A 6,085-nucleotide genomic window follows, 5' to 3' on the forward strand; every position below is an offset into this window, starting at 1 on the left:
TTATTGCATTATAATGAGTTACTGCATTATCTTTCAGTTGTTAAATTTCACTTTCTGTAGGCTATGCCTGTTGGCCCATTCACTCCTAACAAGCCTGTTTTGTTCTGTCAACGTTGTCGTGGCCGAGTGGTTAAGGCGATGGACTAGAAATCCATTAGGATCTTCCTGCACAGGTTCAAATCCTGCCGACAACGAAAATGCATTTTTTTGACCCCTCCGGAGGTTGAAGTTTAGTCGTGTTTCTTATACCAATCGCATCCTCTCAGATCTCCGCAAGTACATAGGGATTAGTTGTCCATTTGGGATAGGACTGCAGGCCATCTATCCCACTTCACACCTTTACACACCTGGTTATCCAGCCTTCTAGCTCTATAGGCCACAGTAGCATAGGTTACAGGTTTGTAGTCAAGCCACAGATTTCTGGTGAGATCCCATGATACACTCAACAATACAACAACACGATTCTCATGAATAACCATTAAGCCATTTGCTAAGATTTACCCCATTTTGACATGTGGAAACCTGTTGTCACTCTTACCCTGACGGGAAGCTCCAGACACTTTTTTGGTCCTATCTGAGGCATTTTTAAATTCATGTCAAATTGGCCATATTCTGAAGACACTCTTATAGTCTGCAGGGTAATCGAACTGGCCACATCTAAAGTCAAGCCACAGGTAACAGGTGAGAAACCTTGTTAAACCCTAAAAGAAAAAGAAAAAACTCGATTGCATTGAAAATAACCATTAAGTCATTCAGGTCGCAGACTCCCCTATAGGCATGGTTTGAAATCCCCTCCTGACAACTTTTTAGCGCCTGCATGTCATGCACCTTTGTAAAATCCAGTTGAAAAATAAATGACTTAAGGTAACGTAAATGACACCTAGTTAATATGAGTAGTGAATAACTATCGTATTTGTAATATTCTGCAAAAACAGCTAGTTGATGAGAGGCTGAAAGAGAATTGCAAGAATCGCGCAATTTCACAGGCGGGCCCCAAACAGGCAAATAACAAAAATAATCTCGGAACGCAGAACTCGTCGGTCGTTGTCAGTGGATTGTATTGGCGGGAAGAACAAAAATATCGTCTGCAGGGTAATCGAAGTCGCCGCATCTAATGTCAAGTCACAGGTGAGCTGCCTTGTTAAACCCTAAAAATAAATAATAACACGATTGCGTTGAAATGACCCATTAAGCCATTTGTAAGGATTTCCCCCATGTGGACCTGTTGTCACTCTTACCCTGATGGTTGCTGATATTTCCAGACACTTTTTCAGTCTTATCTGAGGAATTTTATCATTTATATCAGAATGGCCATATTCTGATGCCAGTTTAGCGCTCATTCAATGGCGATTTACTACTCTTTCCCATTGAAGGCCATATTGAGGTTAAATCAATGACTGGACTTTTTAATTTATAAAAACAAATGACTATTGAAAGTGCAAGTCAGTATCGTGCATAGTTGTTCTGGTCTCTGTGGTGATTTTAGAGCGTTGTTCATATTTCTACTTTTACCGCATACACTTTAACCCGATACCCAGTTACTGTGCTGTAGTCAGGATGGCCGAGCGGTCTAAGGCGCTGCGTTCATGTCGCAGTCTTCCATGGAGGCGTGGGTTCAAATCCCACTTCTGACAGTTTTTTAGTGCCTCTCAGGAGTCATGCTGCTCAGCAGTAATAATAAGAATGATGAAATAACAACTTCACACAGTGAAATAACAATTCATAATAAACACTCTCAAATGCAGACCTTCTGGAGCTGAGCAAAGATCAAGGTTAAATAAGAAAACAGCTGGACTTAATAACAAATGAATGAGGGGAACATTTTGTGTTATTGCATTATAATGAGTTACTGCATTATCTTTCAGTTGTTAAATTTCACTTTCTGTAGGCTATGCCTGTTGGCCCATTCACTCCTAACAAGCTTGTTTTCTTCTGTCAATGTTGTCGAGGCCGAGTGGTTAAGGCGATGGTCTAGAAATCCATTAGGATCTTCCTGTGCAGGTTCAAATCCTGCCGACAACGAAAATGCATTTTTTTGACCCCTCCGGAGGTTGAAGTTTAGTCGTGTTTCTTATACCAATCGCATCCTCTCAGATCTCCGCAAGTACATAGGGATTAGTTGTCCATTTGGGATAGGACTGCAGGCCATCTGTCCCACTTCACACCTTTACACACCTGGTTATCCAGCCTTCTAGCTCTATAGGCCACAGTAGCATAGGTTACAGGTTTGTAGTCAAGCCACAGATTTCAGGTGAGATCCCATGATACACTCAACAATACAACAACACGATTCTCATGAATAACCATGAAGCCATTTGCTAAGATTTCCCCCATTTTGACATGTGGAAACCTGTTGTCACTCTTACCCTGACGGGAAGCTCCGGACACTTTTTTCGTCCTATCTGAGGCATTTTTAAATTCATGTCAAATTGGCCATATTCTGAAGACACTCTTAGGCTGCAGGGTAATCGAACTGGCCACATCTAAAGTCAAGCCACAGGTAACAGGTGAAAAACCTTGTTAAACCCTAAAAGAAAAAGAAAAACTCGATTGCATTGAAAATAACCATTAAGTCATTCAGGTCGCAGACTCCCCTATAGGCATGGTTTGAAACCCCCTCCTGACAATTTTTTAGCGCCTGCATGTCATGCACCTTTGTAAAATCCAGTTGAAAAATAAATGACTTAAGGTAACGTAAATGACACCTAGTTAATATGAGTAGTGAATAACTATCATATTTTTAATATTCTGCAAAAACAGCTAGTTGATGAGAGGCTGAAAGAGAATTGCAAGAATCGCGCAATTTCACAGGCGGGCCCCAAACAGGCAAATAACAAAAATAATCTCGGAACGCAGAACTCGTCGGTCGTTGTCAGTGGATTGTATTGGCGGGAAGAACAAAAATATCGTCTGCAGGGTAATCAAAGTCGCCGCATCTAATGTCAAGTCACAGGTGAGCTGCCTTGTTAAACCCTAAAAATAAATAATAACACGATTGCGTTGAAATGACTCATTAAGCCATTTGTAAGGATTTCCCCCATGTGGACCCGTTGTCACTCTTACCCCGATGGTTGCTGATATTTCCAGACACTTTTTCAGTCTTATCTGAGGAATTTTATCATTTATATCAGAATGGCCATATTCTGATGCCAGTTTAGCGCTCATTCAATGACGATTTACTACTCTTTCCCATTGAAGGCCATATTGAGGTTAAATCAATGACTGGACTTTTTAATTTATAAAAACAAATGACTATTGAAAGTGCAAGTCAGTATCGTGCATAGTTGTTCTGGTCTCTGTGGTGATTTTAGAGCGTTGTTCATATTTCTACTTTTACCGCATACACTTTAACCCGATACCCAGTTACTGTGCTGTAGTCAGGATGGCCGAGTGGTCTAAGGCGCTGCGTTCAGGTCGCAGTCTCCCATGGAGGCGTGGGTTCAAATCCCACTTCTGACAATTTTTTAGTGCCTCTCAGGAGTCATGCTGCTCAGCAGTAATAATAAGAATTATGAAATAACAACTTCACACAGTGAAATAACAATTCATAATAAACACTCTCAAATGCAGACCTTCTGGAGCTGAGCAAAGATCAAGGTTAAATAAGAAAACAGCTGGACTTAATAACAAATGAATGAGGGGAACATTTTGTGTTATTGCATTATAATGAGTTACTGCATTATCTTTCAGTTGTTAAATTTCACTTTCAGTAGGCTATGCCTGTTGGCCCATTCACTCCTAACAAGCCTGTTTTCTTCTGTCAACGTTGTCGTGGCCGAGTGGTTAAGGTGATGGACTAGAAATCCATTAGGATCTTCCTGCGCAGGTTCAAATCCTGCCGACAATGAAAATGCATTTTTTTGACCCCTCCGGAGGTTGAAGTTTAGTCGTGTTTCTTATACCAATCGCATCCTCTCAGATCTCCGCAAGTACATAGGGATTAGTTGTCCATTTGGGATAGGACTGCAGGCCATCTATCCCACTTCACACCTTTACACACCTGGTTATCCAGCCTTCTAGCTCTATAGGCCACAGTAGCATAGGTTACAGGTTTGTAGTCAAGCCACAGATTTCAGGTGAGATCCCATGATACACTCAACAATACAACAACACGATTCTCATGAATAACCATTAAGCCATTTGCTATGATTTCCCCCATTTTGACATGTGGAAACCTGTTGTCACTCTTACCCTGACGGGAAGCTCCAGACACTTTTTTGGTCCTATCTGAGGCATTTTTAAATTCATGTCAAATTGGCCATATTCTGAAGACACTCTTATAGTCTGCAGGGTAATCGAACTGGCCACATCTAAAGTCAAGCCACAGGTAACAGGTGAGAAACCTTGTTAAACCCTAAAAGAAAAAGAAAAAACTCGATTGCATTGAAAATAACCATTAAGTCATTCAGGTCGCAGACTCCCCTATAGGCATGGTTTGAAACCCCCTCCTGACAACTTTTTAGCGCCTGCATGTCATGCACCTTTGTAAAATCCAGTTGAAAAATAAATGACTTAAGGTAACGTAAATGACACCTAGTTAATATGAGTAGTGAATAACTATCGTATTTTTAATATTCTGCAAAAACAGCTAGTTGATGAGAGGCTGAAAGAGAATTGCAAGAATCGCGCAATTTCACAGGCGGGCCCCAAACAGGCAAATAACAAAAATAATCTCGGAACGCAGAACTCGTCGGTCGTTGTCAGTGGATTGTATTGGCGGGAAGAACAAGAATATCGTCTGCAGGGTAATCGAAGTCGCCGCATCTAATGTCAAGTCACAGGTGAGCTGCCTTGTTAAACCCTAAAAATAAATAATAACACGATTGCGTTGAAATGACCCATTAAGCCATTTGTAAGGATTTCCCCCATGTGGACCTGTTGTCACTCTTACCCTGATAGTTGCTGATATTTCCAGACACTTTTTCAGTCTTATCTGAGGAATTTTATCATTTATATCAGAATGGCAATATTCTGATGCCAGTTTAGCGCTCATTCAATGACGATTTACTACTCTTTCCCATTGAAGGCCATATTGAGGTTAAATCAATGACTGGACTTTTTAATTTATAAAAACAAATGACTATTGAAAGTGCAAGTCAGTATCGTGCATAGTTGTTCTGGTCTCTGTGGTGATTTTAGAGCGTTGTTCATATTTCTACTTTTACCGCATACACTTTAACCCGATACCCAGTTACTGTGCTGTAGTCAGGATGGCCGAGCGGTCTAAGGCGCTGCGTTCAGGTCGCAGTCTCCCATGGAGGCGTGGGTTCAAAACCCACTACTGAGAGTATTTTAGTGCCTCTCAGGAGTCATGCTGCTCAGCAGTAAGAATGATGAAATAACAACTTCACACAGTGAAATAACAATTCATAATAAACACTCTCAAATGCAGACATTCTGGAGCTGAGCAAAGATCAAGGTTAAATAAGAAAACAGCTGGACTTAATAACAAATGAATGAGGGGAACATTTTGTGTTATTGCATTATAATGAGTTACTGCATTATCTTTCAGTTGTTAAAATTCACTTTCTGTAGGCTATGCCTGTTGGCCCATTCACTCCTAACAAGCCTGTTTTCTTCTTTCAACGTTGTCGTGGCCGAGTGGTTAAGGCGATGGACTAGAAATCCATTAGGAACTTCCTGCACAGGTTCAAATCCTGCTGACAACGAAAATGCATTTTTTTGACCCCTCCGGAGGTTGAAGTTTAGTCGTGTTTCTTATACCAATCACATCCTCTCAGATCTCCGCAAGTACATAGGGATTAGTTGTCCATTTGGGATAGGACTGCAGGCCATCTATCCCACTTCACACCTTTACACACCTGGTTATCCAGCCTTCTAGCTCTATAGGCCACAGTAGCATAGGTTACAGGTTTGTAGTCAAGCCACAGATTTCAGGTGAGATCCCATGATACACTCAACAATACAACAACACGATTCTCATGAATAACCATTAAGCCATTTGCTAAGATTTCCCCCATTTTGACATGTGGAAACCTGTTGTCACTCTTACCCTGACGGGAAGCTCCAGACACTTTTTTGGTCCTATCTGAGGCATTTTTAAATTCATGTCAAATTGGCCATA

The 6,085-nt window shown here is 41.1% G+C and overlaps 2 non-coding genes across 2 annotated transcripts; both read left to right on the forward strand.

The window, feature by feature from the left end:
- Window positions 1-1,551: 1,551 nt before the first annotated feature.
- Window positions 1,552-1,634, forward strand: trnam-cau (transfer RNA methionine (anticodon CAU)). The gene has a single exon. It is a non-coding gene; the product is annotated as a tRNA-Met (tRNA).
- A 1,742-nt stretch (window positions 1,635-3,376) lies between these two features.
- Window positions 3,377-3,459, forward strand: trnal-cag (transfer RNA leucine (anticodon CAG)). Its single transcript has one exon. It is a non-coding gene; the product is annotated as a tRNA-Leu (tRNA).
- Window positions 3,460-6,085: the final 2,626 nt, after the last annotated feature.

This window comes from Oncorhynchus mykiss, chromosome 16 (assembly GCF_057628025.1).
Source record: "Oncorhynchus mykiss isolate SJ-2025 chromosome 16, ASM5762802v1, whole genome shotgun sequence".
In the NCBI taxonomy this organism is placed as follows: Eukaryota; Metazoa; Chordata; class Actinopteri; order Salmoniformes; family Salmonidae; genus Oncorhynchus; species Oncorhynchus mykiss.